This window comes from Nerophis ophidion, unplaced genomic scaffold, assembly GCF_033978795.1.
Source record: "Nerophis ophidion isolate RoL-2023_Sa unplaced genomic scaffold, RoL_Noph_v1.0 HiC_scaffold_78, whole genome shotgun sequence".
NCBI lineage: Eukaryota > Metazoa > Chordata > Actinopteri > Syngnathiformes > Syngnathidae > Nerophis > Nerophis ophidion.
Window position 1 is genome coordinate 357501 of NW_026907000.1, and position 10000 is coordinate 367500.

Consider the following 10000-nt stretch of genomic DNA (forward strand, 5'->3'; position numbering starts at 1 on the left):
AAAAGCTGGAATTTTTCTAAGTGTCAAAGTCGGGATTTTTTCTAAGTGTCAACTTTTGGAGTACCAACCCTTCCAAAACAAAGTCGGGATTTTTTCTAAGTGTCAACTTTTGGAGTACCAACCCTTCCAAAACAAAGTCGGGATTTTTTCTAAGTGTCAACTTTTGGAGTACCAACCCTTCCAAAACAAAGTCGGGATTTTTTCTAAGTGTCAACTTTTGGAGTACCAACACTTCCAAAACAAAGTCGGGATTTTTTCTAAGTGTCAACTTTTCGCGTACCAACCCTTCCAAAATAAAGTCGGGATTTTTTCTAAGTGTCAACTTTTAAAAGTCGGGATTTTTTCTAAGTGTCCACTTTTGCTGTACCATGCCCTCCAGGGTCATAGAAGCCCCAGAGTGAGACCTAAACAACCGGGCCGAGTGATGTCATTTGGGGCCCTATTTTGAGTCATTTTGTGGGATTTCGGTGACGCCGAGGAGCGAAGCAGGTGTTCCGGGAGGGGGGTGCCTGTCCATTTAAGAAGGCCGGCTTGCCGTGGATCTACACCCGGGTAGGGAATTCAAAATAGGTCCCTCTATTTGCTGGAAGTCAGCACAAAATATAGCTGTACATTTGCCCAAGGCTCTAAAGAGGGAAAGGCAACTTTAAGCCTGAAAAGGAAAGCGGGGATTTGGAGCCCTCCGGTGGACTTCCGCCGCCGCTGCACCCTTAGCTGGAAGTCAGTGCCAAAAAAAAAAAAAGAAGCTGCGAATAGTGTCCATGTGCCTGTCCCTTTAGGAAAGCCGGCTTGCCGTGGATCTCCACCCGGGTGGGGAATTCCAAATAGGTCCCTCTATTTGATGGAAGTCAGCAACAAAAAGCTGGAATTTTTCTAAGTGTCAAGGAGGGTGTCACTTCCAGAAGGCCCACCATTCTTGGATCGACACCCGGTTAAGAAAAATGAAAAAAGTCCCTCTATTTGATGGAAGTCAGCAACAAAAAGCTGGATTTTTTCTAAGTGTCAAGGAGGGTGTCGCTTCCAGAAGGCCCACCTGCCTTGGATCACCACCCGGTTAAGAAAAATGAAAAAAGTCCCTCTAGTTAATGGAAGTCAGCAACAAAAAGCTGGAATTTTTCTAAGTGTCAAGGAGGGTGTCGCTTCCAGAAGGCCCACCTGCCTTGGATCACCACCCGGTTAAGAAAAATGAAAAAAGTCCCTCTAGTTAATGGAAGTCAGCAACAAAAAGCTGGATTTTTTCTAAGTGTCAAGGAGGGTGTCGCTTCCAGAAGGCCCACCTGCCTTGGATCGACACCCGGTTAAGAAAAATGAAAAAAGTCCCTCTATTTGATGGAAGTCAGCAACAAAAAGCTGGATTTTTTCTAAGTGTCAAGGAGGGTGTCGCTTCCAGAAGGCCCACCTGCCTTGGATCACCACCCGGTTAAGAAAAATGAAAAAAGTCCCTCTAGTTAATGGAAGTCAGCAACAAAAAGCTGGATTTTTTCTAAGTGTCAAGGAGGGTGTCGCTTCCAGAAGGCCCACCTGCCTTGGATCGACACCCGGTTAAGAAAAATGAAAAAAGTCCCTCTATTTGATGGAAGTCAGCAACAAAAAGCTGGATTTTTTCTAAGTGTCAAGGAGGGTGTCGCTTCCAGAAGGCCCACCTGCCTTGGATCACCACCCGGTTAAGAAAAATGAAAAAAGTCCCTCTAGTTAATGGAAGTCAGCAACAAAAAGCTGGAATTTTTCTAAGTGTCAAGGAGGGTGTCGCTTCCAGAAGGCCCACCTGCCTTGGATCGACACCCGGTTAAGAAAAATGAAAAAAGTCCCTCTATTTGATGGAAGTCAGCAACAAAAAGCTGGATTTTTTCTAAGTGTCAAGGAGGGTGTCGCTTCCAGAAGGCCCACCTGCCTTGGATCACCACCCGGTTAAGAAAAATGAAAAAAGTCCCTCTAGTTAATGGAAGTCAGCAACAAAAAGCTGGAATTTTTCTAAGTGTCAAGGAGGGTGTCGCTTCCAGAAGGCCCACCTGCCTTGGATCGACACCCGGTTAAGAAACATGGAAAAAGTCCCTCTATTTGATGGAAGTCAGCAACAAAAAGCTGGATTTTTTCTAAGTGTCAAGGAGGGTGTCGCTTCCAGAAGGCCCACCCGCCTTGGATCGACACCCGGTTAAGAAACATGGAAAAAGTCCCTCTATTTGATGGAAGTCAGCAACAAAAAGCTGGATTTTTTCTAAGTGTCAAGGAGGGTGTCGCTTCCAGAAGGCCCACCCGCCTTGGATCGACACCCGGTTAAGAAACATGGAAAAAGTCCCTCTATTTGATGGAAGTCAGCAACAAAAAGCTGGATTTTTTCTAAGTGTCAAGGAGGGTGTCGCTTCCAGAAGGCCCACCCGCCTTGGATCGACACCCGGTTAAGAAACATGGAAAAAGTCCCTCTATTTGATGGAAGTCAGCAACAAAAAGCTGGATTTTTTCTAAGTGTCAAGGAGGGTGTCGCTTCCAGAAGGCCCACCCGCCTTGGATCGACACCCGGTTAAGAAACATGGAAAAAGTCCCTCTATTTGATGGAAGTCAGCAACAAAAAGCTGGATTTTTTCTAAGTGTCAAGGAGGGTGTCGCTTCCAGAAGGCCCACCCGCCTTGGATCGACACCCGGTTAAGAAACATGGAAAAAGTCCCTCTATTTGATGGAAGTCAGCAACAAAAAGCTGGATTTTTTCTAAGTGTAAAAGTTGGGATTTTTTCTAAGTGTCAACTTTTGGTGTACCAACCCTTCCAAAATAAAGTCGGGATTTTTTCTAAGTGTCAACTTTTGGTGTACCAACCCTTCCAAAATAAAGTCGGGATTTTTTCTAAGTGTCAACTTTTGGTGTACCAACCCTTCCAAAACAAAGTCGGGATTTTTTCTAAGTGTCAACTTTTGGTGTACCAACACTTCCAAAATAAAGTGGGGATTTTTTCTAAGTGTCAACTTATATAGTCGGGATTTTTTCTAAGTGTCAACTTATAAAGTGGGGATTTTTTTCCAAGTGTCAACCTGTAAAGTGGGGATTTTTTTCCCAAGTGTCCACTTTTGGTTCACCATGCCTTCCAGAGTCAAAGAAGCCCCCGAGTGAGACCCAAAAAACCGGACCGAGTGATGTCATTTGGGGTCCTATTTTCAGTCATTTTGTGGGATTTCGGTGACGCCGAGGAGGGAAGCAGGTGTCAAGGGACAGGGGGGGTGCCTGTCCCTTTAAGAAGGCCGGCTTGCCGTGGATCTACACCCGGGTAGGGAATTCAAAACAGGTCCCTCTATTTGCTGGAAGTCAGCACAAAAAAGCTGGAAATATGACAGGGGAAAAAAAAAAAGAAGAAGCTGCAATGATGGCAGAGTGTCCATGTGCCTGTCCCTTTAAGAAGGCCGGCTTGCCGTGGATCTCCACCCGGGTGGGGAATTCCAAATAGGTCCCTCTATTTGCTGGAAGTGCCCCCCCAAAAAGCTGTCCATTTCCCCAAGTTTTTAAGGAGGGAAAAGCCACTTTAAGCCTAAAAAGGAAAGCGGGGATTTGGAGCCCTCCGGTGGACTTCCGCCGCCGCTGCACCCTTAGAAGAAAAAGCTGCACTTATGGCAGAGTGTCCATGTGCCTGTGCCTTTAGGAAGGCCGGCTTGCCGTGGTTCTGCACCAGGGTAGGGAATTCAAAATAGGTCCCTCTATCTGCTGGAAGTCAGCACAAAAAAAAGCTGGAAATATGACAGAGTGTCAACTTTTAGTGTAATAGACCTGCGAAAGTCAAAGTCGGGATTTTTTCTAAGTGTCCACTTTTGGTGTACCAACCTTTCCAAAATAAAGTGGGGATTTTTTCTAAGTGTCCACTTTTGGTGTACCAACCTTTCCAAAATAAAGTGGGGATTTTTTCTAAGTGTCAACTTATAAAGTCGGGATTTTTTCTAAGTGTCAACTTATAAAGTGGGGATTTTTTCTAAGTGTCAACTTATAAAGTGGGGATTTTTTCCAAGTGTCAACTTATAAAGTGGGGATTTTTTCCAAGTGTCAACTTATATAGTCGGGATTTTTTTTCAAAGTGTCAACTTGTAAAGTGGGGATTTTTTCCAAGTGTCTACTTTTGGTTCACCATGCCTTCCAGAGTCAAAGAAGCCCCCGAGTGAGACCCAAAGAACCGGACCGAGTGATGTCATTTGGGGCCCTATTTTGAGTCATTTTGTGGGATTTCGGTGACGCCGAGGAGGGAAGCAGGTGTCAAGGGACAGGGGGGTGCCTGTCCCTTTAAGAAGGCCGGCTTGCCGTGGATCTACACCCGGGTAGGGAATTCAAAACAGGTCCCTCTATTTGCTGGAAGTCAGCACGAAAAAAAGCTGGAAATATGACAGAGTGCCCCAAAAAAAAAAAAGAAGCTGCAATGATGGCAGAGTGTCCATGTTGCTGTCCCTTTAGGAAGGCCGGCTCGCCGTGGATCTCCACCCGGGTGGGGAATTCCAAATAGGTCCCTCCATTTGCTGGAAGTGCCCCCCCAAAAAGCTGTCCATTTCCCCAAGTTTTTAAGGGAAACAAAAACCAGGGTTGGGGTTGGATGCATCACACTGTAAGTCTCGGCTGCAGCCAGAAGCAAGTATTAAAAAGGTAGACATCAACCATCATTTAAAAAGGGGAAAACAAATCCATTCATCAATAAATCATATCCAAATTTAAAAAAAGAGGCAGCTCAAAAGAGAGGGTGTGTGTCCAGCAGAAAATAGGCATGATAAACAAAGAGGGCTGGGGTTTGGAGGAGGGCAAAATGTCCCGCAGCCGGCCGCCCGAGTTCCGGGATGCCCAGCACGTCCATAACGCACCCCGCAAAGTCAAACTGGAAGTGGAGGGGAAAAAAGCTGGGAAAGAAGTTGAATGTCCTCAAAGTGTTCCAAAATCAGTCCCACGAGTCCCGCAGCTGGCCACCCGAGTCCAGGGAAGCCCGGCACCTCCGTAACAAGGCCCGCAAAGTCACACTGCAAGTGGGGGAGAAAAGCTGGCATAGTAGCCAAAAGTCCTCAAAGTGTTCAAAAATCAGTCCCCCACCAGCCCCGCAGCTGGCCACCCGAGTCCAGGGACGCCCGGCACAGCCGTAACGCACCCCGCAAAGTCAAACTGCAAGTGGGGGAGAAAAGCTGGGGGAAAATCCAAAAGTCCTCAACGTTTTCAAAATCCGCACCCGGGACTGAGTCCAGCAAGTCCCCCCGGTCCCAAAAATGCCATTTTTTTCAAAAAATACCCAAAAAATGCGGGGGCCAGATTTCGGAACCGGCGTACCGCTTTCGGCCCGCGTGCCCTAGATTGGAGACCGATGTCAAAAATGGACGCCGGTCGGGTATTTTTTTCCTTGGGGTCTATAGAGAGTAAATCCGGAGGAAAATTGGCCTTACGAGCAAAGGGAGGGATTTTAGGGGGCATAACGTCCAGCCGCGTGCCTCCCGGGTCCCGGGGAAGAGAAAGTCCAGAAAACTCATAAAATCATGCCCAGCATGGAGATCCACAAGTCCCGCCGCAGGCCCGAGGCTTCCCGGGTCCCGGGAATGACCAAAAGACACCCAGGAGTGGACCATCGAAAGTGGGAGGGAAATGGAGGGAAAGTCGGGAAAAAGGTCCAAAATGGGTTGAAAATCATATGATCCCACCCAGGGTAGAGTTCCACAAGTCCCGCAGCGAGCTGCACGAGCCGCAGGAACACCGGGAATGACCAAAAGGCACCCAGAAGCGAACCAGCGAAAGTGGGGGGAAAATGGAGGAAAAGGAGGAAAAAGTACCAAATTGTTTAAAAATCCTACCCAGGATGGAGTTCCACAAGTCCCGCAGCGAGCTGCACGAGCCGCAGGAACACCGGGAATGACCAAAAGGCACCCAGAAGTGAACCAGCGAAAGTGGGGGAAAAATGGAGGAAAAGGAGGAAAAAGTACCAAATTGTTTAAAAATCCTACCCAGGATGGAGTTCCACAAGTCCCGCAGCGAGCTGCACGAGCCGCAGGAACACCGGGAATGACCAAAAGGCACCCAGAAGTGAACCAGCGAAAGTGGGGGAAAAATGGAGGAAAAGGAGGAAAAAGTACCAAATTGTTTAAAAATCCTACCCAGGATGGAGTTCCAGAAGCCCCGCAGCGAGCTGCACGAGCCGCAGGAACACCGGGAATGACCAAAAGGCACCCAGAAGTGAACCAGCGAAAGTGGGGGAAAAATGGAGGAAAAGGAGGAAAAAGTACCAAATTGTTTAAAAATCCTACCCAGGATGGAGTTCCACGAGTCCCGCAGCGAGCTGCACGAGCCGCAGGAACACCGGGAATGACCAAAAGGCACCCAGAAGTGAACCAGCGAAAGTGGGGGAAAAATGGAGGAAAAGGAGGAAAAAGTACCAAATTGTTTAAAAATCCTACCCAGGATGGAGTTCCACGAGTCCCGCAGCGAGCTGCACGAGCCGCAGGAACACCGGGAATGACCAAAAGGCACCCAGAAGTGAACCATCAAAAGTGGGGGACAATTTGAGAAAAAGTTGGAAAAAGGTCCGAAATTGATTAAAAATCCTACCCAGGATGGAGTTCCAGAAGCCCCGCAGCGAGCTGCGCGAGCCGCAGGAACACCGGGAATGACCAAAAGGCACCCAGAAGTGAACCATCAAAAGTGGGGGACAATTTGAGAAAAAGTTGGAAAAAGGTCCGAAATTGATTAAAAATCCTACCCAGGATGGAGTTCCAGAAGCCCCGCAGCGAGCTGCGCGAGCCGCAGGAACACCGGGAATGACCAAAAGGCACCCAGAAGTGAACCATCAAAAGTGGGGGACAATTTGAGAAAAAGTTGGAAAAAGGTCCGAAATTGATTAAAAATCCTACCCAGGATGGAGTTCCAGAAGTCCCGCAGCGAGCTGCACGAGCCGCAGGAACACCGGGAATGACCAAAAGGCACCCAGAAGTGAACCATCAAAAGTGGGGGACAATTTGAGAAAAAGTTGGAAAAAGGTCCGAAATTGATTAAAAATCCTACCCAGGATGGAGTTCCAGAAGTCCCGCAGCGAGCTGCACGAGCCGCGGGAACACCGGGAATGACCAAAAGGCACCCAGAAGTGAACCAGCGAAAGTGGGGGACAATTTGAGAAAAAGTTGGAAAAAGGTCCGAAATTGTTTAAAAATCCTACCCAGGATGGAGTTCCAGAAGTCCCGCAGCGAGCTGCACGAGCCGCAGGAACACCGGGAATGACCAAAAGGCACCCAGAAGTGAACCAGCGAAAGTGGGGGACAATTTGAGAAAAAGTTGGAAAAAGGTCCGAAATTGATTAAAAATCCTACCCAGGATGGAGTTCCAGAAGCCCCGCAGCGAGCTGCGCGAGCCGCAGGAACACCGGGAATGACCAAAAGGCACCCAGAAGTGAACCATCAAAAGTGGGGGACAATTTGAGAAAAAGTTGGAAAAAGGTCCGAAATTGTTTAAAAATCCTACCCAGGATGGAGTTCCAGAAGCCCCGCAGCGAGCTGCGCGAGCTCCGGGACCCCCGGGAATGACCAAAAGATACCCAGGAGTGAACCAGCGAAAGTGGGGGACAATTTGAGGAAAAAGTTGGAAAAAGGTCCGAAATTGTTTAAAAATCCTACCCAGGATGGAGTTCCAGAAGTCCCGCAGCGAGCTGCACGAGCCGCAGGAACACCGGGAATGACCAAAAGGCACCCAGAAGTGAACCAGCGAAAGTGGGGGACAATTTGAGAAAAAGTTGGAAAAAGGTCCGAAATTGATTAAAAATCCTACCCAGGATGGAGTTCCAGAAGCCCCGCAGCGAGCTGCGCGAGCCGCAGGAACACCGGGAATGACCAAAAGGCACCCAGAAGTGAACCATCAAAAGTGGGGGACAATTTGAGAAAAAGTTGGAAAAAGGTCCGAAATTGTTTAAAAATCCTACCCAGGATGGAGTTCCAGAAGCCCCGCAGCGAGCTGCGCGAGCTCCGGGACCCCCGGGAATGACCAAAAGATACCCAGGAGTGAACCAGCCAAAGTGGGGGACAATTTGAGAAAAAGTTGGAAAAAGGTCCGAAATTGATTAAAAATCCTACCCAGGATGGAGTTCCAGAAGTCCCGCAGCGAGCTGCGCGAGCTCCGGGGCCCCCGGGAATGACCAAAAGATACCCAGGAGTGAACCAGCCCAAGTGGGGGACAAATGGAAGAAAAGCCGGGCCAAGTCCAAAAAAGTTGGCTTTTTTGCCAAAGTGTCAACATGCGTGATTTTGTCAGAGTGTCCACTTTTGGGATTTTTTCTAAGTCCAACAACGAGAGAGGCCTGGCCTCCAGCCTGTCTAGCCTCTTCCATGAGACACTTAGAAAAAATCCCGTGCAAAAAAAGTGGATTTTTTCTAAGTCCAACAACGAGAGAGGCCTAAGTTCCAGCCTCCTTAGCCTCTTTCTTCCGTGGAGCAAAAGTTGGATTTTTTGCCTAAGTGTCAACATGCGTGATTTTGTCAGAGTGTCCACTTTTGGGATTTTTTCTAAGTCCAACAACGAGAGAGGCCTGGCCTCCAGCCTGTTTAGCCTCTTCCATGTGACACTTAGAAAAAATCCCGTGCAAAAAAAGTGGATTTTTTCTAAGTCCAACAACGAGAGAGGCCTAACTTCCAGCCTCCTTAGCCTCTTTCGTTCACATACTTAGAAAAAAATCCCAGCGCCAAGCCCAATGCATTTCAATGGGATTTATTTTTCGAGCCGGATTTTTTCTAAGTCCAACAACGAGAGAGGCTTGAGTTCTAGCCTACTTTAAGCCTCTTTCGATTTTCCCTGTTTTTACCAGGTCTACCAAAACACCCCCATCACGTTAGTAGGTGCGCCAGGCTTAGACAGGCCGAATTGGCAGGAAATGTGTCCGAGTCAAAGTGAGCTATTTTGGGACTCAAAAGTTGGATTTTCCCCCTCTTTTCGATGGTTCTTTTTTCGAATGGTTCTTCCAGGCTCTGAGGACAGGGGCTCACGCGGACATGCGTGGCCGCCTAGGGGGCGCTATCTCGGACACATTTAGGGACATGGACACCCTGGAAGAACAAACATAAAAATTTTTTCGACCTGATTTCAGACCAGCCTCTTTCTTAAGGACTTCCAGGACTCGAGCGACAGGGGCTCGGTCCTGAGTGCGCGCCCGGCCAGGGGGCGCTATCCCGGACACATTTCGGGACATTTAAACCATGGATGGACAAACATAAAAATTTTTTCGACCTGATTTCAGACCAGCCTCTTTCTTAAGGACTTCCAGGACTCGAGCGACAGGGGCTCGGTCCTGAGTGCGCGCCCGGCCAGGGGGCGCTATCCCGGACACATTTCGGGACATTTAAACCATGGATGGACAAACATAAAAATTGAAAGACCTGATTCGACCCAGCCTCTCGGGGCTTTTCCCAGGGCCGGAGCGACAGGGGCTCGGTCCTACGGCGTGCCCGCCTAGGGGGCGCTATGACGGACACACCAGGGGACACGGACACCCTGGGTGGACAAACATAAAAAATTGAAAGACCTGATTCGACCCAGCCTCTCGGGGCTTTTCCCAGGGCCGGAGCGACAGGGGCTCGGTCCTACGGCGTGCCCGCCTAGGGGGCGCTATGACGGACACACCAGGGGACACGGACACCCTGGGTGGACAAACATAAAAAATTGAAAGACCTGATTCGACCCAGCCTCTCGGGGCTTTTCCCAGGGCCGGAGCGACAGGGGCTCGGCCCTACGGCGTGCCCGCCTAGGGGGCGCTATGACGGACACACCAGGGGACACGGACACCCTGGGTGGACAAACATAAAAAATTGAAAGACCTGATTCGACCCAGCCTCTCGGGGCTTTTCCCAGGGCCGGAGCGACAGGGGCTCGGCCCTACGGCGTGCCCGCCTAGGGGGCGCTATGACGGACACACCAGGGGACACGGACACCCTGGGTGGACAAACATAAAAAATGGAAAGACCTGATTCGACCCAGCCTCTCGGGGCTTTTCCCAGGGCCGGAGCGACAGGGGCTCGGTCCTACGGCGTGCCC